A 17577-nucleotide genomic window follows, 5' to 3' on the forward strand; every position below is an offset into this window, starting at 1 on the left:
GGTAGAATAGACTAGGTAGACTGATGGTGCTCTCCAGATCCAGCAGGGATGTGAACCAAAAGGACGCAATTGGCAACTTTGAGTTCACTGTGACACCGAGGGCCCTGTTTGCACCAGACGGTAGCTTACTTTCTTGCACAGACAAGTCAAAGCTTATCCACATCTTGGAGAAGTTTGCCAACGAGGCACAGTCTTCTCCAGAAGATGAGCTTGATGCCACACACATGGCACCAGTGTCCACTGATCTTGCAACCGATGGCAGTACATGCACTAGCAAGAAGCTCGCAGTCATAGATGGAATGGTTGTTGTCCAGAAAATGACCAAGAAACCAGCAACGGTGGTGACTGTGAAGGATCTCAGTGAATGTTTCAATGATAGGGTGTTGAGTCTGACCAGGGGCTTCAAACACATAATACTTGTTTTTGATACATACAAGCAAGATTCCCTCAAGAGCACAACCAGAGCCAAACGACGTCATGGAAAGGCACCTGTCCAGTATCAGGTCAAGGATGATACCAGTATCAAACACATCACGATGAGCCGATTTCTGTCTCATGATCAAACCAAGGCTGATTTGACGGACTACTTGGCAGAGAAAACTCTAGAATACAACCGTGATTCAACCAAGGTGGTAGTTGTCTCAGCATCTGGTCGGACGTCAAGCAACAGGAGTCTCCAATTTGAGGCAGATAACCACGAGGAGGCCGACACGCTGATGATCAAGCAAGCAATAGCCGCATCACAGCAACATAAGGGAGATGTTGAGCTGATGATATTCTCACCTGATACAGATGTCCTAGTTCTTGCAATAGCAAACTATCATCTGCTGCCAAGACACACATCTATCTCAATGGCATCTAGTGTTATCCAAATTGAGCCAATCTGGAAGGCCCTTGGTGAGGAGAGAGCCCAGGCATTGCCAGCCTTCCACGCTTTCACAGGTGCCGATAATACTGGGCGGTTCGCTAGACTTGAAAAGGCAAAGTGGTTCCAGTGCTATCTGAAGGCCGATGACGACATAGTAGCTGCCTTTGCTACGCTCTGTACGGATGCTGAACTGTCAGAGGACCTGTACACAACTTTAGCTAGATTTGTCTGCTCAGCTTATTGTCCAAAAGGTGTCAATATTTCCAACATCCCTGAACTTCGGTGGCATCTCTTCTGTAAGAACATGGCTGAGAACGACAGGCTACCACCAACTGTTGGTGCTCTGAGACAGCATATCATGCGGGTACATATCCAGGCATATGTGTGGGGTCAATCAGCCATTTCTCAGCAAACATTTCTCGATCCATTGAAGAATGGATACCACAAGGACACGTGTGATCAACTCAAACCGACTACCACAGACATTCTCCCTGCACCAAAGGCAATTATCGAGATGGTAAGGTGCCAGTGCAAGACTGAATGTTCATCACAGAGATGTTCCTGCCGGGCCAAGAACCTAACATGCATTGATCTTTGCATGTGCAGCACTTCGTGTGAGAATGACGCGGACTCAAACCTTGAAAGGCAGGACCACGATAGCGATGATGACGATGGCAATGATGAGTGACATTGGAGTCAGTGATGCCATACCTGCTTTTGGCAAATTAGCATAATTACTTGGCAGCTGTTTTAACGATGACAATAGAGTCGTTCTTCTAAAGTAGAATACGTAGCATCGAGTAGATAGTTGAAACTCTAAACCAGCATTGGACAACAGTCTGGCTCAATGATTGAGTGTTGTTTGTTTTACGAATAATGCAACTGCTCCGGCCTATCGGCTTATCGGAACGTTCTCGGCATCATGCAATAATCATGTTACTACTATTATTTCAATACATGTAATAAGAGTTTTATCCCAAACATAGCTTTTGGCATGACAACCTTCAAGCCAAGTTGCACTCAATTCATATTCGGACTGTCACTGATCACTATATTTTATCATGCGTTACTTGATTCAAGTACTGAAAGCAATGCATTAAAAACGTTAATTTGAACAAATTTAAAGCAGTTTCCATGGCAACCATTACTCAAAGTGCAGATTTATATAATCTGTATCAAGAACAGTCCTCTAGTTAACAGTTATGCATCATCAGTTACATCCTTGCGAGTAATTTTGAATTTTCAGAGCTAAAACTCGAAAAATTGGCTTTTTGCCCCAAAACGACCTAATTGACCATGTTATGTACATTAAAAAAATCTGAAACATGGCTTTTCTGTTTTGACATTGTTTAAACTTTCCAAAAATGTGAGGGTTGGCAACTCTCCAAAATATTCCAGCGAGCGTCAGATTATGGACACAAGGAACCTGACTATTATATCCATTTATCGGTTTTTTATTTTATCACGACGTTTCGATGAGCGCAACATTTTGCAATAAAGCTGTCTTTTTTTTTTTCTTTTTTTTTTGTATACAGGATCAAGGCTCGTGAAAGAGCTAACATTTATCACACAGAAAAATCAAACAGACACACAAAACATAAAATAAGGGGAGCGGTAGACAAGATGGGGAGAGAAGGGGAAGCACAAACACAATATTTGAGAGCAGGGACATCGGGAGATCTGTGGGAGGGAGAGGGCTTGGGGGAGAGGAAGCGTGGGAGGGGGGGGGGGGGGTGGGAGAAGTATAAAACACAAGGACACTGCAAGGACTTCCAGGAAAGAAGTTGGTAATTCAAAAAAAGTGGATCTGGGGTGAAATTAGCGAGGGTAGAAAAGATCAAGGTTTTGGATGGCGGAAGATAAGAGATGGTGGTGAACAGCTGTTTTAAAGACCTGGAGGGAGGAGTGGGATTGAAGAGAGTGAGGGAGTTTGTTCCAGAGGTGGGGAAAAAGAGGCATGAAGGAGTGAAGGTGAGCAGAGAGTCTTGATTTTGGCAGTTTAACCATAAGAGGGTTGCAGGCAGATCTTGTGCGACCTGTAGGAATATTTGGGGGACAGAGCCCAGAGAGAGCTGGGGGAGCAAGGCCGGAGAGGAGTCGGTATAAGACAGAAAGACCACCAACCTGCCTGCGGTGAGTAAGTGAAAGGCCCTCGGAGTTAGCTTCATCGCAGGAAATTCCAATGATTCTGAAAGCTTTGGTTTCAACAGCATGAAGCTTGCTGACAACAGCGTGAAGCTTGCTGCTCTCTTGCTGACAACAGGCGGGAAAAATCGATGATGCAAAAGAAAATGTTTTGATACACTTTCCGCTGGATTATCAGCATAATGGATCTTGCATTCAAACAATCCAAACCAGTACAATTCAGGCAATTCAGAGCAAACGTTGAAAAGTCGACTTTGAAATTCTCCGTAAATTCGCAGTGTCACATGTGCAGTGGGAGGAGCTTAAAAATGTAAAAGGTCATGGTGGTATTTGACAAATCAACCAAATCCTGTTTGGTGTTCTGACCTAAACTCATATAGGCTTGTGATGAATGCCGCGTTCCTCTTCCAGATTTCCATTGCGACCCCACACTAAGCTGGGAATAAATGGTGTTGTTAAAGTCGTAGTAGTAGTAGTGTTGCTAGTATTGTACTAATACTAGTACTAGTATGGTATGGTATGGTATTCCTATTTATAATATACTAGTGGAGCCTACTCGTCGCTTGGCTGATGGACCAATTAGTTGCCAAAATAAATTTACCCATGCGAAGAGTTCTTTAACCCCAGTATTGCCCAGGTAAAAAAAGGGAATTGCAATACCCTCTGCCACCACCACCAGGTGGCGCTACATGATACAGATTTGCATAGATAATTTGCGCCCCACCCCGGCACCGCACACCCTGCTGCGTGAGGCCACGTCCACATAGCCTATGTTACACCCCACACAAATTTGTATTTGTACCCCGAGTTTGATGTTTGTAACTTAAAAGATGTGGCCATGCATAGAACCCATACAAACGGAGAGAGAGAGAGAGAGAGAGAGAGGGAGAGAGGGAGAGAGGGAGAGAGGGAGAGAGGGAGAGAGGGAGAGAGAGAGAGAGAGAGAGAGAGAGAGAGAGATAGAGATGTTTGCCTTTTATAGGTACAGTCACATGAAAAAGTAAGTACACCCCATATAAAGTTTTGACTTTTTCAACATACAGCTATTTGATCCTCATTTCAACAATATTGATGGATAAAGGTGATATAATATAACAAATATCAAGAAACATTTACATGTTGTAGTCCATTGTATAATTTAAATAAACATAAATGCAAATTTCGCATGTGGAAAAAGTAAGTACACCCTTGGCTCTAATAGGTGGTAATGCCCCCTTTGGCAGAAACAACCTCAAGTAGGCGTTTCTTATAACTGTCTACCAGTCTCTGACATCGACTGGGAGAAATTTTTGCCCACTCCTCCATGCAGAATTCTTTCAGCTGTGCGATGTTTGAGGGGTTTCTTGCATGCACAGCTCATTTCAAATCCCCCCACAACATCTCGATGGGATTTAGATCCGGGCTTTGACTTAGCCATTCCAGAACCCTCCATTTCTTTCTTTTCAGCCATTCCTTGGTGGATTTACTGGTATGTTTAGGGTCATTGTCATGTTGCAAGGTCCACCTTCGGTTGAGCTTCAACTTTCCGACAGATGGCCTCACATTATCCTCAAGCACGTTCTGGTACAATGAAGAATTAATCGTGGATTCTATGATGGTGAGCTGCCCAGGCCCTGATGCAGCAAAGCTGCCCCAAACCATAATATTTCCACCACCATGCTTTACAGTTGGTATCAGGTTCTTGTGGTCAAATGCTGTCTTTGGTTTTCGCCAAACATGTCTTCTGGTACTGTGGCCAAATAGCTCTACCTTTGACTCATCTGTCCAGAGCACATTGTTCCGGAAGTTCTGGTCTTTGCCTCGGCGTTCATTGGCAAACTTTAGTCTTGTCCTGATGTTCTTTCTGGACAGCTAAGGTTTCCTCCTGGCACACCTCCCATGTAGATCAAATTTGTGCAGCCTCTTTCTAATGGTAGACTCGTGCACTTTGACATCAACAGTGGCAAGAGCTACCTGTAGGTCCCGTGATGACATTCTGGGGTTCATAGAGACTTCTTTCAGCATCTTGCGGTCTGCTCTCGGGCTGAACTTGCTGGGGCGGCCTGGCCTGAACAAGTTTGCAGTTGTTTGGAATCTTCTCCACTTGTAGATGATCTTCCGGCCAGTCGAATGATTGATTTCAAATTGTTTGGAGATCTTTTTAAATCCCTTCCCAGACTCATAGGCATCTATAACCTTCTTTCTGAAGGCCTCAGAGAGCTCTTTTGATCTAGGCATGGTGACGCCGCACACTTCAGCAACAAAGAGCAAACCAAACTAAATGTCTGAGGTTTAAATAAGACAGGTTCCTCCAAGATCCTCTCCAACGATGTTCTAATCATTTGCACCTGAGCTGGTGCACCTGATTCTAATTTTAGGTATTTGAAGTAGTGATAAATGTAGGGGTGTACTTACTTTTTCCACAGACGAAATTTGCATTTATGTTTATTTAAATTATGCAATGGACTACAAAATGTAAATGTTTCATGATATTTGTTATATTATATCACCTTTGTCTATCAATATTGTTGAAATGAAGATCAAATAGCTGTATGTTGAAATATGTTGAAAAAGTCAAAACTTTACATGGGGTGTACTTACTTTTTCACGTGACTGTATACATTGAAATCCTGTTTACAGTGTTTATTTGTTTTTTGTCCACTAACATCCTTGTGATCCGCGTTAAAGTACACTGATGCCTCCTCATGTCTATGTCCTGCACACAATTTGTGCACGTGCAAGCCCCTCCGTAACGGAGGCATTTGAAAGCATTAGTTCTTGTTTTGAAAATACAGCTCAATGTTACAATTATAATTTAACTGATGCATGAGACCATGTTGTTTGTAAGGTGTCAAGAAGACTATGTCATAATAACAGCAGAAGGTCTGTGAAGCTTTTTCTTTTTTTCTGGCATTGGAATATTTTTTTCACTGCATTTTTCACTCATCACCTTTAACAGTCACATCCAATTATATTTCACATTTTGATCCTCATTTAGTGTGTTGGATGTATAAATAGCCATGCTCCCTGTCAAAAGGCCTACACTTGTTTCCATGGGATTTTTGAATGCAAGTACAATGACGGCGCCTCAAAAGGATACCATACTCCACAATGCGATGCGCCCTGATTACATTGCAGCAGTACAACTGTTTAAGTAAAACATGGTCATGGATATTTCTAAAACCCTGTCTTCACAGCCACCTTCTCATTTTGGTTTTCTTGTTATATTTGGCAAGACACTGAAGCCATACAAGCAAGCAAACAAGCCTGTGGGTCTATCATCTCGTTTAAAATGTGAATCTCCGCAACTTTCATTATAAGGGTAAATAATTGTGAAAATATACTTTAGCATCCGTTACATTAACAACTAGATGGTATTCATAGAATTCTTACCCTGCGCAGTCAACTTGTTGCAAGCCAACTCTTCTGTTTTTGAACATTTTTTTTCTTTGATCCAATATGGCTGCCAGACCACGTGAGCGATGACATCATAAATTTATATTCTCTAATGTAATTGTTGCATAGATCACGCTCAATACATTTCAAACTGATCAGACTAAGCGTTGTCCCTGTCGAATTATGACGTCATAATTATGGCACAAATGACGTCATCGTTAACAACACCTGTTCCCCATATGGAGTTCTTTACAATGAGGCAGGTCTCAATTTTTTCCATGGAGTGGTTTCAGAGATAGAGGTGCGAAGTTTTTCCAAGATGGCGCCTGTACCATGTGACCTATGATCATTGAAATATGCTACAGGAGTAGGCCCTCATATGATGAAAATTTCATGTCAATCGGACAAACGGTTGCCAAGAAAATGAATTTTTTAAATGCAGACACTGCACACGGCACATGTCCGCACCTGAATGCTTAACCTCGCTTTTCGCTTCGCGAGTGCAGGGTAACTAGAACGCCACTCAGGAGAGAGCATCCTCCGCCTTGTGAACAGTTTACGTTTTGCATCCCACGGATAGGCCGGATCTGGATTCGGACCTGAACCAAAATCGAATCGGCTTGTTCTTGTCACCTAACCAACTCGTCCACCAAGTTTATTCATAACTCGTCCATAACTTTTTAAAAATATCATGTTATATATCACTTTTCAACCGATCTCTCAATGCTGAAGAATCAATTTAAAATTAAGTAATTCTTGTAGCCGAATCCATATTCAGATCTTCAGCAAAATCGAAACGATTAGTCCTTTTCACACACACAACCTGTCCACCAAGTTTCGTCCAAATCCGTCCACAACCTTTTGAGATATCCTGCTATATGTTGGTTTTAGCCCTATCTCCCAATGGTGAAGAATCACCTAAAAAATTAAATAATTATCATATCCGAATAGATATTCAGATCTTCACCAAAATCGAATCGAATCGTCCTTGTCAGACTCCCAATCTCTCCACCAAGTTTCGTCCAAATCTGTCCACAACTTTTTGAGATATTATCTTGTTAACAAACGAACAGACAAACAGACAGACAGGGGTGAAAACATAACCTCGAACCACCTTTGGTGGTGGAGGTAAAAAGCAAGTGGATCTAAAGAAAGCAATAGAGTTGAGGCAGCAAAGCAATTTTGACGGGTCAATCTCCTGGTGAACTGCGACTTCTTAAATTAGATTGAAACAGAAATTCGTGGCATTGGAAAAAGCAATAAGAATGCAGGATATAATGACTTAAAGCTCAAGAACAGATGTCATGCCAACATTAAAAAGTCCAACAACAGACAATAGTTGTTGATAGCTTTTAGTGTGGATTGTGCAGGAGTGGGGTTTGTGGGATTCTAATACACAGAGTCTGTGGTCAGCAGTCTAATCGGATGTTCAGAAACCACAAGCTTGCCTTGGGTGAATGCTAGCCACAGCGTGCTAACGGCTCAGGCAGCACTAAGCTGTCCTCAGCTTCAACCCTTCCACTCCAACGTGGGAAGAGGAGGGTGGAGTCAGGACAAGGAAAGTCATAATGGTAATTCCATATTGTCTGTATTAATAAAACTCTAGATCCTTCCATCAACTATGATGCCACCCTCTTGACCTACAACTCCAAGCCCATCCAAGTTCCATCTGAGGTGGCCCATCCAAGTTCAATCTGAGGTGGCCCATCCAAGTTCAATCTGAGCAATCTGAGGTGGCCCATCCGAGTTCAATCTGAGCAATCTGAGGTGGCCCATCCAAGTTCAATCTGAGCAGGCTAAAAATCCTTTTCTTTTAATGAAGAGCTAATGCTCGAAACATCAGTCATACCTCTTTTCTCATGGCAGAAAACATACTCTTTTCAACTTTTTGTCTTATGAACTCAACTTTTAGTTGATCAAATCAGTTGTGAATTCAACTTGGCTTTTGAGACATGATTGGATCACCTCTACTCTTCTTCAGCCCTCGTAATTTATTTTTATGATGGAATAACCTTATTGCAACAACATTTAAGTCTGCTGTAATGTAGCAAGTTTAAAATGCAAAATAAAATCAGCAAGATGTACAATTTGAAAACCGCCATCCACCTGTTTTGCCACACACTCACAGGCGTGTAACTGGGGTTTAATGCAGGTTTGATGAGATTCCACAAGGATGACATGAGGGTGAAAACAAAGAGGACATGAACTCACCACCACAAATGGAGCTCGACGGTGAAGTGTGCGGGCTTCTATCCTGGGCAGATTGATGCTGACCAGGCCCTGCTTCTTGCTTGTTAACTGCACTTTCGCTGTCTGTCACCAAAGAGCAATGGAGAAAGATTGATCATGGTATGTTAATGTCCACCATATTTATAATATGCAGAAAAACTTTAAACAAATACTCATCTGCAACCCTGTACACTTGAGCAAGCATGTGACAATATTTCTTATTTTTTCATCAGATCTTTATTGGTCTGTTGTGTAAACGAGGTAATATATGATCAATATACTTGTAAACAAGCATTCTGAGCATTGCGCTGCAATACATGTCCCCTACCGGTTTGCACCAAATAAAGTTCATGAATAGTTGCACAGACCCCTACTTCTCACTAAAAGTGGAAACAGAATGTAAATTGGAGTTAAAATAAGCCCGCAAAGTCGCTCCGTGGAGCGGCCTGCACGTATTCAACTATGTGTGAATTATATAATTACCAACTCACGGTCTGAGGTAACTCGGCTAAAAATTATCCAATTTGCACCAAATAAAGTTTATGAATGGTTGCACAGACCCATACTTTTCACTAAAAGTGGAAACAGAATGTAAATTGGAGTTAAAACAAGGAATATTAACAGCTTTGACTTACCACACTCCAAATTCTAGTCCGGAAAACTGTTGGGGAAATTACCAAAGTTCAAAGTGCCATAACTTTGTCAAAAATGATCGAAACGTCATGAAGTTCGAACTTGATCTGCTTATCATGAGGAAACCATGTACCAAGTTTGAAATCATTAGCATTAAGAGTTTAGAAAAAAAAAGTCCGGAAAACTGTTCTTTGCGTGACGGACTGACAGACTGACAGACTGACAGACGGAGGGACGGAGGGACAGAGTGCAAACCTATAGTCCCCTCCGGTGTACACCGGTAGGGGACTAATAAGAGGACAACAGAGGAAATAATGATAATAAAAAGCAATGGGAAAATAACGAAATAGAAAAAGAAACAAACAAAAAGACAAAGTAAGACGGTATTGTTTCTTAACAGAAATAAATAAATCACACAAATAAAATTAACAAGAACAGCACTCGGTAGAGAGCTTACCTCCGCATGGCTGAACAGTTTACGTTTTTTATCCCACTGATAGGCCGGAACTGGATTCGCACCTGAAACAAAATCTAATCGGCGTGTTCTTGTCACTTACCCAATTCATCCACCAAGTTTTCTTATAATTAGTCCAAAACTTTTTGAGAGATTGTGCTATGTATAGTTTTTGGCCCTTTCTCTTAATGGTGAAGAATCACTTAAGAAGTTATTTTATCCGGATCCAGATCTTCACCAAAATTTAATCAATTTGTCCTTGTCACACACCCAAGCTGTCAACCAAATTTTGTCCGAATCCGTCTATAACTCTTTGAGATATCCTGCTCACAGACAAAGAGCCAGACAGGGGTGAAAACATGATGCCTGTTCACCTTCGGTCCTTACAATTCATCTAAACGCACACTGACCTCTTCTAATGTCTCTGTCCTGCAGATTGATGTAAAATCTCCTCCACGAAACTCAGATAATTGTTTTTAAAGGAAAATTAAACTCAGGACCACCGAGAGAGCAATTTTTTTGCGATCCCTGTCATGAGAAGACTTCATATTTCTCTAAAGGAAGTGAAAACCAGCAATGGAGATTCGATAAACAGGTATGATATGGTCATACTTTTGTCCAAGCATTTGGTGACCATTGTGATGGTTAATAAATTTTCAATGTGCGTGTCACACAAAAAAAGGAAAAAAAGGGAAACAAAGAAACAAAACATATCGAAGACAGAGACACGCAGATGAATGCGAATGAATAAAAATATATTGGTATTAAAGTACAAGAAGGTACATAATGTATACACTATATTAGAGAGCAACCGATGTAAGTAAATGGGAGATATATTGGATTCTGATTTTTAAAACGTTTTGCCAATTATTGCACACACAAAAAACTTTAAACAAATAAAAGGCAATTTAAGTTTATAAGGATGATCTTTATGACACATTCCTGAATTTCCACATTCCTTAATTTACTTCATCATTATCAACCTTGTTTTCTGCTTCTTCTATTACAAAGTAGGTTCCTCTTCCCTATGGTGCTAATGGAGCAATGACCTCTGGTAGGAACTGCAGTTTCCGGATCACTGGCTGACTTTGTAGCTTCTTATCTCAGTGTTAACTTCACAGGGAAATTTGTTCGTGAAACGATATTTCATCAGTTTGACTGTGGCCTAAAATATTTGAGTGAAAAAGCCAAAATAAGGGCGATTGATCAGTTGAGGGTTTAAATTATTGCAAAGAGACGATGTATACAAATGAAACTATCGATAATATGTGTGACTTTTTATGTGGTCAATGAACTTCTTTGACCTTTCAAAATCAGTTCGGTCAACGAATGGCACGTCTACATCAGGACGCACCTGTGAGTAATCGTGGTGTAGTGCTGTTTTCACTCGTGGAATTCATTACTCCCAGTTGAACCTGGAGAGAGAGAAGAGAGACAGGGAAGAGATCCCTCCATGAATTACCAAAGACAACGACCTCGAAGAGGAAGTGTGAAAGCTCGGTATTTTAAGCTTCAGCCTGGAACACATGTTTCTTTTGAGAAATGCCTTTTTATATTTAATAAAACGTTCTTTTTAAGATCCAAACGTTACAACAAAACTCAACACATTTACTTTAAGCCCAAAATCAAAATGATTGGTCAGACAAAGCTTGTCAAACTAAAATAGCATGCATTCTGGCCTTTCGGGCCGAATACATGATCATACAACGAACATCTACACCTTGGCCTGAAGACCAAAATGTATCTTCTTACAATACCTGTACATAATTACTGTTTCACCTTTCAGGCTTTATTACAAAGAAAGAAAAATCCAATTTAAATGCTGTGCTTATTGACAATCTGTTTACTGCATGATGCCTCAAAACGTACAATGCACCAAGAAGCACAGTGAAGGTGGGATGCTTGTTTACATAACAGAATGTCATCAGTGATGTAAGAATTTTACATAAATTTGGATTGACCCATCAATATGAAAACGAACCAGATGAGAGAAGGATTCAACCAAAACAAGTTCACTAATCTTTTGAGAGATCTCACCATAAATTACCAAAGACAAAGATTCTTAAGGGAAAGAGAGAAAGGTGAGAGAGAGGGAAGGGGAGGAGGAGAAAGGGTAGAAGGGGAAGGGAGTAGGAATGGAGGGAGAGGGGGGAGGACATAAGAGGGAAGGGTAAGAGCGAGAGGGAGGGACAGACAGACAGACAAAGATATTTGTTAAAGGTCAAGGATAATTAATTCTTGCCTTTCCTTTTTAAGGCACTTTTTGTTAATAAATCTAAACACTCATTGTTGCACTAATCTAATGAGACTATCAATAAAATAAAAAAACCCACACTCAGTGACCTAGTGATTTGAGCATCTGTTCGGAGTCTGTGAAGTCAGCGGTTCGATTGTGATGCTGTCTGAGTCATATCAAAGACTAACTAAAAATATAATTTGTCGTGAATGTGTCGATGGATTTGGGTCCACCCACGTTAGGTGTCAACCCACTGTTACGTCTGATCTTACTTAAAAGTCATGTGAAAAATTAAAGGTCACATGAGACAGGGAGGGAGAGAGAGGGAGAGAACGAGGGAGATAAGTAGAAGAGAGACATCAGATGCTTCTAACTCAAGTTATGATCTGTTATGATTTTAAAAGAAAACATGACCTTTTGACCTGTTGGAGCCAAAATATAATCGGTGCATCTTTGTATTAGAGTCCATGCTTGTGCAAAGTTTGGTTGAAATCCCTTCAGTAGTTCACAAGATATTGTGGTAACAAATAACCGACACGCACAAAATAACAACCTGAAAACAAAATGCTTCTGGCCTTCGACAGCAGCGACATTAAAATGGTACATGCAACCTCTTTGCTTGATACTCACATTTAGAGGAGAGAGCATGGATAAACCCGATGAGGTTTATCCATGCTCACAACGTTGGCTTCAGCGGTACTACAGTGTCCAGGGAAGTTATGTCACTTCCCTCAAGGTCTGAAGTCAAGTCCGCAATTGTCTAATTTATTTGTCTGCATTTGTGTCCATCATATTTATTGCAGCTCCTCCATGAGCCCCAGCATTGTCAATGCATTATCAGTTGGTAATGCATGTTGATTTTCTCAAAGCAGGAGCATAGGCAAAATCCAAATATATTAAACAATTAACACAGAAAATGAGAAATTTTACAAATACCACTCGATCAAGTTTGTAGCAACAGCTTGCAGGCATACTACATTACTACATACTACCTTAGTTATTTACTATTCTAGTCTAACTTATGACACATTTACAGTCACATGTATCTTAGGACACTTGACGTATTTCTTCCACATGTTTTGAGAGGGTGGATTTGGGCTGCAGGATACACTCGACATACCAAGAGGGTGTCACGTGTTGAGGAGGGTGTGGAAGGAGGTGGGGCACTACACAAACAAATAACTATTGTTTATCTTTTTCATTTAACTTTTTCTCTCCCCTTTGTTATTCTTCTTTTGGTGTCAGTGACATCCTCAGAGATTCTGTGGACACCATGTTCAATCATAAATCTATTGCAGAAGAGGAAGTGCAAAACAATAATGCTAATCTTACTATAATTCACCAAATGTCTGTCTGTTCGAAGGTACCGTAAAAACTGCTGAACCGATCGCAAAGATATTTTGGGTGGGTAATCCTGGGATCTCCAGGAGTGAAATAGGCTATTTAGTTTTCCCAATTTCAGCTTTGGTCTCCAGCATTCTCAGGTTTGGACTCACGCATAACATTCGCGTTCGCATAACGTTCATTGTGACGATGTTCTCATTGTGACGATGTATGTGTTCACGGTAGTGTTTGACGTGACGGTGTGAACGTAATTTCGTAATGTTTTTCGTTTCGTAATCCTTTAATGAACGTTTAATGTTTAATGAACATTTAATGCCCTTCGATGTCCGGGGCCGCACGCGCGCTACACTGGACGGGCCAGCGTGTACTTTGCCCTTCGCCGTCAGGCTCCGGTAAACTGCTGAGCCCCATCCATGATGGGGACTAGGGCTTGAGATAGTGTCCCACGAACGAGGAATTCCCAGTAAGCGCGAGTCATCAGCTCATGTTGATCAAGTCCCTGCCCTTTGTACACACTGCCCGTCGCTACTACCGATCGGACGGTTTGGTGAGATCCTCGGATCAGCCCCTGCATGGGCCGTTCTCGGCTCGTGCCGGTGCACCGAAAAGATGAGCGAACTTGACTGTCTAGAGGAAGTAAAAGTCGTTACAAGGTTTCCGTCGGTGAACCTGCGGAAGGATCATTATCGGGACAACATGAGAGCGAGCGTGACGCGAGACGTACGTGATACGTGATCGTCCATGTATTGTTTAGCCATGTACTGTTTAGATTTTGATGATTTGCGTGTGATATGATTCAACAGATGTTTATATGAATCGTTTAAAATAAAAAAGCCTTCAATTTCTGAAACTTTACCTTTTCATTTGGGCTTCCCAATTGAAGCCCCGCCCATAGGACGGGTACCGTTGCTAGTAATAATAAATGTTCCCTTACAAGTAACTTAAATGCAGGAGGCTATTAAGTCCATCAAAGCCTGTGCTATGATAGCCAACCTATGGTTGTTTGACTGTGTTCTTTTTTTTAAATGCGGAGCATCAAACAAGGAAGCAGGAAGTACCATTTTTTAAGTCTTTTGCATGAGTACGCCAGGGTTCGAACCACCAACCTCACCCCTGTAAAGGGAAAAGGAGGAGAACAACAACTAAAAGTTATCCAAGTTTATTTTATGGTGTCGATGTCCAAGTGATGGAAGAACGAAACAGAAGTGCTCAATTATAAAGTTGTTTTAAATTACATTTAACTCTCTTCCATATATGCAATTTAAATTCTCTTCCAATTATTCTAGCAGTTCAATTCAGTACCAACACACATATATGCTTATTTAAGGGAAAATTAAACTGTTTAAATGAGCAAGAGTTTCAGGCATTTCATCGTTTTTGCATCTGTCATTTTAAAATAGCCCGATCTGATTTAACCCCCCCCCCCCCCCCCCCCAGAAATGTAAGCTTTAAAATGATTTTCAAGTTTGATAACACCTCTAAAGTTGCACCAAATTAAATCCTCGTCCATTGGAGACTGAACTAAACCAATAAAACCAAGTAGTAACATAATTATGTGTTTTTGTAAAGTGAAATACAAGGGAATTTCATGACATATATATTTGCACTGATACCTAGGTGTCCAGCATTTTTGGCTTTTGAATGTACCTTTGCTGTTATTCCATTGCAGTATAAGACATACGAGTTCAAAAATGGACTGTTTTTAATGACAGCCGTCGACTATTTTCCAGCCTCATATGTTTGCGTCAAATTCACCTTATCTTGCTGAAATTTCTAGAACCTTCCTTGCCATGTATGATGGTAAAGTCGTTCGTGGTTCAAATCTTACTTTCATCATGATTGAATGTAAAAATTAAAATAAGAATTAATCATTTATTTTCAATAATATGTGGCAGCAACCCCTGGTGAAATTAGTAGATTTATTGGTAGATTTATAAATAACCTTGCAATTGGCTCATATCTTTCAGAGGGAGGAGGGGGTGATTTTTCTGCCATCAGTATCTGCTGTGCCCTACATATGACTAGTTCTCCACTTCATGTGGTTAGGTTTCAGTGGTAAGTTGATGTTAATCTGTGTGCAAAGATAATAATTGGAGCAAGTCCAATGGCATTTACATTTGACTTGGTCTCCTTTTATGTCATTGAAATTGAGATGCTCATTGTCTTTCATTCATTATTTTCCTTTTATTTGTGGATATGCATCTCTATCTCTGTTTTCCCAAATATTTTTATCTGTATAATTTGGTGCCAGGAACCCTCCACCTCTTCATACTGTGCTAACCCTGAGAAGTCTCCACTGTCCAAAATGCTATTAATTTATGACACTTTACAACACAGTATATCTGAGAAATATTTGTCTCTATTACTTCCTGGCCGGTGCATGATGAAAGGGCACTTTCAAATATTCCAGTGTCCAAAATGATTATTGGATGTAGGTTTTTTTTTGAAGGACCATGCTGGAGGTTGAAACATTGTGTGTTGCTCTTTGTGGTTAGTATGCATTTTAGAATTAATTGGACGACATGTGTGCATTTCACCATCGATTATTACTACATATTTCCATGATCTGAACTTTTGGTGGCTTGGAATTACAGTTTATTGTATCAATGACTACATGTATAGATAATAAGATTGACATTGGCAATGGGTCGAAGAAATGTTAGCTGAACGTCTATTTCACTTGCTTTAATCGTGCGAATTGTGATGGAGAAAGTGCTTCATCTTTTCACCCTCACCATTTTTAGAAGGAAAAAGGTGCATCCAAATAAAAAAAACTCCGCTAATCTAGTAATAACAAGCGTTACGCCTAGGTCCCCCGTCGGTGAAGTGATGTGAGTTGACAAAGTGGAAGACGCAAGGCGGCCATCTTGGATTTTGACGTGGCGACCTAATTTTCAATAGCATTCTTCCTTATGCGTAGATATACCCACACACCAGCTTAGAAGTTGGTACATTGCTTATTTTTCAAGATATTCCGCTCACAAGGTTCAGACATACATGGCGGTGGCCATCTTGGATTTTGATGTGGTGACCCAATTTTCAATAGCGTTCTTCGTTATGCATAGATACACCCACACACCAGATTAGATGTTAGTAGTTCGTTTATTTTAAGATATTCCGCTCACAAGGTTCAGACATACATGGCATCAGACATACATGGCGGCGGCCATCTTGGATTTTGACGTGGGTTGCACACACACACCAAATTAGAATTCGGTCCTTCGCTTATGCACGCACGGATGCACGCACGCACGTTCGCACAAACGCCCGCACGCACGGACGCACGCACACACGGACGGAGGGGAAAACCATAGTCCCCCTTTCGCCCCGTGGTGCGACGGGGGACAATTAAGCAAGAGCAGATCCAGTCTCATGTGACGTTACACCTGCTTCCAGGTAGGCTTTCTCAGGCCAATAGTCGCCAAGCTTCGCTCGGCAGGTGTGCACGTTTATTCCCGAGGTGACACACAATACACACCTCTGATATGAATGGCACAAACTGGATGGTGAAAACAGCTGGATACGGTGAGCAAAAAACAACAACGCTCTATCCCCTACACCATGCCCATGCATGGACAGCACCCAATGAAAACTCCATCAATCATGCAACTGACATGTCACCATGTCCAACCCGTACATGAACCTACAGTCATGTTCGTGCCCCAGAAATACACAAACAAGAACGAACAAACACACTTACCCATCCCCGTACATACATCCAATACCAGATCGTGAGTAAATATTAAATAATAAAAAGAGCAAGAGCAGACGATCGATGACGTGATTGGCATTTGCTGCTTAACTTTTGGCAAAATAAAAACATTGCTCATTTGACCTCTCACACGTCAGCACGTGACTGAAAATTAATTGTCATGTCGATGTATGATCCATAACATGTTCTCCAACCTATGTAAATCAAGAGACTCAACGTTTCAGTCAGCAACACAAATTACATGCATCCGCTGACCTTCGTCAGGAATGAAATCTCCATTATCTCCCTCCCATATAAACACGAGATTGGGGGTGGGTGAAGTTGGTTGACCAATCACAGGCGCCTTAAAGTGCTACCATCCTGAAATGTCTGCCATTGCCAAACATGGTCTTAGGGTTAAGGGATAACGTCAGCATCTTGGCTATAACCTCAAAGTGGGTCAGGAAGCAGATGTTGGAGGCACGGCACACAGCAAAATTAAGCTCACCTCTCACGGAGGAAACTGTGACTTTGCTGCAGGCTTACACACAACTCCTGCATAAGTGAAAAGCGATGCACAGAGGGAGGACCAAGGTACATGG

General features: G+C 41.2%; 1 long non-coding RNA gene across 1 annotated transcript in view; it reads right to left on the reverse strand.

Moving 5' to 3' along the window:
* Positions 1-5836: 5836 nt before the first annotated feature.
* LOC144889230 (uncharacterized) overlaps positions 5837-17577 on the reverse strand; it is a 41878-nt gene continuing 30137 nt past the window's right edge. Inside the window, exons 2-3 of the long non-coding RNA XR_013621662.1 lie at positions 11059-11119; positions 5837-8701 (exon numbers count right to left, since the gene is read on the reverse strand). This is a non-coding gene — a long non-coding RNA (uncharacterized LOC144889230). The remainder of the gene's footprint in view (positions 8702-11058; positions 11120-17577) is intronic.

This window comes from Myxine glutinosa, unplaced genomic scaffold (assembly GCF_964187855.1).
Source record: "Myxine glutinosa unplaced genomic scaffold, kmMyxGlut1.1 SCAFFOLD_1866, whole genome shotgun sequence".
Taxonomy (NCBI): Eukaryota; Metazoa; Chordata; class Myxini; order Myxiniformes; family Myxinidae; genus Myxine; species Myxine glutinosa.